This window comes from Choloepus didactylus, chromosome 10 (assembly GCF_015220235.1).
Source record: "Choloepus didactylus isolate mChoDid1 chromosome 10, mChoDid1.pri, whole genome shotgun sequence".
Lineage (NCBI taxonomy): Eukaryota > Metazoa > Chordata > Mammalia > Pilosa > Megalonychidae > Choloepus > Choloepus didactylus.
The window spans coordinates 3,359,362-3,365,361 of NC_051316.1; positions in this window are offsets into that span (position 1 = coordinate 3,359,362).

Here is a 6,000-nt window from a genome sequence, read left to right on the forward strand (position 1 = left end):
ATCTACATATTTAATCAGCATGAAGCAGTCAGAACAATTGTTATCTTGAATCTCTCAGCTAATTTGAGGACACATTTGAGTAATAAGTAAGTTTTCTGGGGGTGACTCTTCTTTTAAGTGTCCAGAATTTTTCTTCAAACTGCAAATTTTACTGACATAAATTCACATGACCTATAATCCAGCCAAAGTATAAAATCCATGTCTCACAGCATCATCACTCAGTTATGCAAATCATCATCACAATCTATTTTAGAACACTTTCATTACTCCAAAAAAAAACCAATATATAGATTAAAAAAGAAAACCAAAATCCAGGGGGTGACACTTATGCATTAATTATAGTTAAGCTTAGCTCTGTTATTACAGAAATAAGTTCAGGAATGAACAAGAATAAGAGGGGACTGTAAGCTGTAACTACTATCATCACTGGTTAGCCCATTTCCCCTTGTGACTCCACTCTTGTGTCTTAGGGAAAGACTCTGTTTCCCTGTAGATCATAACTTCTGACTACAGGGTGTTAACTGCAAATGTTAGGAGAGCTAATTTCTATTCCTTTACTTATATTTTACAAATGGTTGTAACCTGTATCTATGTGTTTGTCCCAGCTGGTTTTGTCAGACATTATAGCCTGTTTAACTTAGTTTCAGTACTTCATATCTTATAATAATTGAACTATTTACAACACTTTTGAAACCTGTAGCTATGTTTGCCCTAGCTGGTTTTGCTATATGTTATAACCTGTTTGTTTAGCTTTGTTGCATTCCTTTACTTGTTATCTTATGTTAATTGAGTAATTGAGTTATTCACAAACCTATTGTAAATGGTAATGTAATACTTACCCCAGCCATCTTTTGTCAGTCCTCAAGGGCTTCTTGGGCATGCAGTTATACACTTCTGATTGATCATAACTAACCAATATCTGTTCAGGGTCACTACCTCTACTTCCCTTTGTTTAAATCCCATAAAAGCCATTGGCTCTTCAGACTCATGGAGACAGTTTAGAGCATGCTCCTGTCTTATTACCAATGGCACTGTAATAAATCTCTCTCTCTTTGAAACCCTGGTGTCAGAGAATTGATGTGCATATTGGAAACTGAGCCCATTTTGTCTAACAAATGGAAAAACATGCCTCTCTCCAAACCTGAACAAACCAAATCTAAGTGGATTAAATAATACCATGAATAAATAAATACTAAAATAATTTTGTGCTTATCTTCAGAAACTTCACAGAAATTTTAGAAAGGAAAAGATGAGTAATAGCAGGAAGAGAATAGAAGGAAGGGGAAAACCAAAAAACACAAAAAATTGTGGTTGTATTGACCTGTTGTGCCGGTTTGAGTGTATTGTGTCCCCCAAATGCCATTATCTTTGTGGTTTTGTGTGGGGCAGGCGTTTTGGTGATGGTTGGATTTGCTTGGAATGTGCCCCACCCAGCTGTGGGCAATGATTCTGATGAGATGTTCTCATGGAGGCGTGGCCCCACCCATTCGGGGTGGGCCTTGATCGGTGGAGTTACATAAATGAGCTGACTCGGGGGGAGGAAGAGAGTGCAGCTGGGAGTGATGTTTTGAAGAGGAGCAAGCTTGCTAGAGAGGAACGTCCTGGGAGAAAGCCGTTTTGAGGCCGGAGCTTTGGAGCAGATGTCAGCTGCCTTCCTAGCTAACAGAGGTTTTCCGGAGGCCATTGGCCATCCTCCGGTGAGGGTACCCGATTGCTGATATGTTGCCTTGGACGCTTTGTGGCCTTAAGACTGTAACTGTGTAGCGAAATAAATCCCTGTTTTATAAAAGCCAATCCATCTCTGGTGTTTTGCATTCTCCAGCATTAGCAAACTAAGACAGATTTTGGTACCAGAGAAGTGGGGTGCTTTTGCTGCTGAGTTTGCAAATACCAAACATGTTGGAACGGCTTTTTAAATGGATAATGGGGAGTTTCTGGAAGAGTTGTGAGGAGCTTGATAGAAAAGGCCAAAACTGCTTTAAAGAGACTGTTTGTGGAAATATGGACTCTAAAGACACTTCTGATGAGGACTTGAGCAGAAATGATGAATGTGTTGTTGCAAACTGGAAGAAAGGTGATCGTTGTTTTAAAGTGGCACAAAATTTGGCAAAATTGAGTCCTGGTGTCAGATGGAAGGAAGAATCTGGAAGAAACAACCTGGAATACTTAGCTGAGGAGATTTCCAGACTATGTGTGGAGGACATATCCTGGCTTCTCCTTGCAGCTTATAGTAAAATGCGAGCAGAGAGAGATAAACTTAGAACTGAACTCTTGGGTTCAAGGAAACCAGAAGTTGATGGCTTGGAAAATTACAGGCTTCCAGGGGGTGGAATCCCAGAAGCTACAGCCCAACATGAGGATATAATCAAACATGGAACCCAGCCGCCATTTCAGTACAAGCCAAGATTGGAAAAGGAGTTAAGCAGAAAGGATTTGTGGAAAGTCCTGTTGTCTAATGGCTTTGACCCCTGTGTGCTTCATGCAAAGCCAACAGAATTTTTGCGAGAGCTTTATAGACAGAGCCATTGCCGGTCTGGACTGGAGGAGACAGACAAGGAAAAAATTAAAGGAAAAATCTCTTCAAAGACAGAGCCATGGAGGTTGAGGTCTGGCGTCAGGAGGTCTCGGGCTGGGAGAGCAGAGCAGCCCACACGCATGGAAAGGGTGAGTTTGCCCTGGAGGTCGAGGGCGGGCTTTCCGCCTCGATGCTCTGGAAGAGTTTTGCCACCTCAGGTCCCAAAGAGGGTGGAGCACATTTCCAGGGAATTGGGGAGAGCCTGGCTGCCACCACACTGTTCTGAAGGGGTTGAGCATGTGACCCGGAGATGGAAGGGAATCCGGGAGCTGCCCCGATGTTTGAGGAGGGTGGGGCCGAGAAGGTGGTCTCCCCAATGTGTGGAAATGTTGGAGCACTCACCTAAGCGTTTGGAGAGGAAAAGGCTGCCGAAAAGGCCCTTGGGAAGGGTTAGGCTCCAGCTCTCTCAAGCCCCAAGGATGCAACGTTGTTTTGTTAGTGACTCTCGGACTTTGAAATCTAATGGACTTTGTCCTGTGGGTTTTAGGAACTGTTTTGCTCCTGTTAACCCTGTTTTCCTTACTGTTTCTCCTTATGGCAATGGAAATGTTTATCCTATGAATGTCTCTCCTTTATATATTGGAAGCACATAACTTGTTCTAGGTTCACAGATCCACAGCTAGAGGGGAATTATGCCTTAGAACTGACCAAGCCTAAACTGATTTTGATGGGATTTTGTACTTAACTTTTGTTACTGAAATGATTTAAGTTTTTGTGATATTGTGATGGAATGAATATATTTTGTATTTGGAAAGATAATGTCATTTTGGGGTTCAGGGGGTGGAATGTGCCGGTTTGAGTGTATTGTGTCCCCCAAATGCCATTATCTTTGTGGTTTTGTGTGGGGCAGGCGTTTTGGTGATGGTTGGATTTGCTTGGAATGTGCCCCACCCAGCTGTGGGCAATGATTCTGATGAGATGTTCTCATGGAAGCATGGCCCCACCCATTCGGGGTGGGCCTTGATCGGTGGAGTTACATAAATGAGCTGACTCGGGGGGAGGAAGAGAGTGCAGCTGGGAGTGATGTTTTGAAGAGGAGCAAGCTTGCTAGAGAGGAACGTCCTGGGAGAAAGCCGTTTTGAGGCCGGAGCTTTGGAGCAGATGCCAGCTGCCTTCCTAGCTAACAGAGGTTTTCCGGAGGCCATTGGCCATCCTCCGGTGAGGGTACCCGATTGCTGATGTGTTGCCTTGGATGCTTTGTGGCCTTAAGACTGTAACTGTGTAGCGAAATAAATCCCTGTTTTATAAAAGCCAATCCATCTCTGGTGTTTTGCATTCTCCAGCATTAGCAAACTAAGACACCTGTGTATACCAGAAAAACATGTTCCTAAAGTTAATCCATTCCTCTGGGTATGACCCATTGTCAGTAGGATATTTTGATGAGGCTACTTAAATTAAGGTGTGATTCACTTCAATAAGAATGCATCTTAAACCACTCACTGGAGTCCTTTATGAGAAATGTAAATAAAGAAAAATAGAGAATAGCACAGAAGCAAGATGTCAAAAACAAAAACTCAGAAGACATGGGAGAGAACAGCTTACACTGCCATGTGCCTTTCCATGTGGCAGAGAAGCCAAGGATCTCTGGCAGATGGTCTTTGGGAAGAAAGCATTGCCTTAATGTTGCCTGGATTTAGATATTTTTCAACTTCAAAACCGCAGGGCAATAAATTCTCATTTTTGAAGACAAAACCCATTCATGGTATATGGTTTAAGCAGACTAGGATACTAAAAAATACACACAATAAAAAAAAATTGTAAGTTTGATTCTCTAATATGCATAGTTACTTTCTTTAGAACCAACACAAGGATACAGGATTTCACATACCATTAAAAAAATGCAACTCTTAAGCACTAAAATGGAATTCTGAAGAAAATAAGGAACAGATGTCATGTCTTACACATGACAGTGTTCTCTGTCATTGATCTGAAAGGAAAATTTAAAAATGTTTTCATATGGTACTACTAAATATTCAGTACTTGGTTAAAAATATATTAGGATTCACCAATGTTTGTTGAATATGTATTCTAGTTTGCTAATGCTGCTGGAATGCAAAACACCAGAAACGGATTGGCTTTTATTAAAGTGGTATATATGGTTACACAGTTACAGTCTTAAGGCCATAAAGTGTCTAAGGTAACACGTCAGCAAATTAGGTATCTTCACTGGAGGATGGCCAATGGGGTCTGGAAAACCTCTGTTAACTGGAAGTCACATGGGTTACATCTGCTCCCATGTTCTGGTTTCAAAATTGCTTTCTCCCAAGATGTTCCTCTCTAGGCTTCAGTTCCTCAAAAAAGTCACTCTCAGTTGCTCTTGGGGTGTTTGTCCTCTTTTAGATTCTCTGGAGCAAGAGTCTGCTTTCAACAGCTGTCTTCAAACTGTCTCTCCATAGCTACTCTCAGCTTCTGTGCATTATTCAAAAAGTGTCCCTCTTGGATATAGCTCCTCTTCAAAATGTCACTGTCAGCTGCACTGAGCTCCTTCTATTTGTCAGCTCATTTATATGGTTCCAGTGATTTAATTTAGACCCACCCTGAGTGGGTGGGGTAACACCTCCATGGAAATTATCCAGAGTCATCACCCACAGTTGGGTGGAGCACATCTCCATGGAAGCACTCAAAGAATTAAAATCCAATACACACTGACACCTCTTCCCACAAAAGATTACATCAATGATAATGGAGTTTGGGGAAATAATACATCCAAACAGGCACAATCCACCCCATGGACCCAAAATGACTATATTTCCATATGCAAAATACATTCAAGCCATCACAATATCACAAAAGCATAAATCATTTCAGTAACAGTAGATAAGTACAGGATCCCATCAAAATCAATTACAGGCATGGTCAGTTCTAAGGCATAATTCACCTTTAGCTGTGGATCTGTGAAAATTTGAGCAAGTTATGTGCTTCCAATATGCAAATGAGGAACATTCATAAGATAAACATTTCCATTGCCATAAGGAAAACAGGGTTAACAGGACCAAAACAGTTCCTAAAACCTGTGGAACAAATGCCATAGATTTCAAAGTCTGAGAGTCATTAGCAGAATGATGTTGCATCCTTGGGGCTTGAAAGAGTGGGAGTCTAACCCATCCTAAGGACCTTTGCAGCAGCCCTTTCCCCTCTAAATGCTGGGGTGAGTGTTCCAACATATCCATACATTGGGGAGACCACATTCTTGACCCCACCCACTTCAGTCATTAGGGCAGCACCCAGATTCCCTTCCATCTCTGGGACACATGCTCAAACCCTTCATAAGAGTGGGGTTGTGGCCAGGCTCTCCCCTTTCCCCTGGGAATGTTATCCACCCTCTTTGGGTCCTGGGGTGGCAAAACTCTTCCAGAGCATTGAGATGGAAGGCCCACCCTTGACCTCTTGGGCAAACTCACTCTTTCCATGTGTGTAGGCCACTC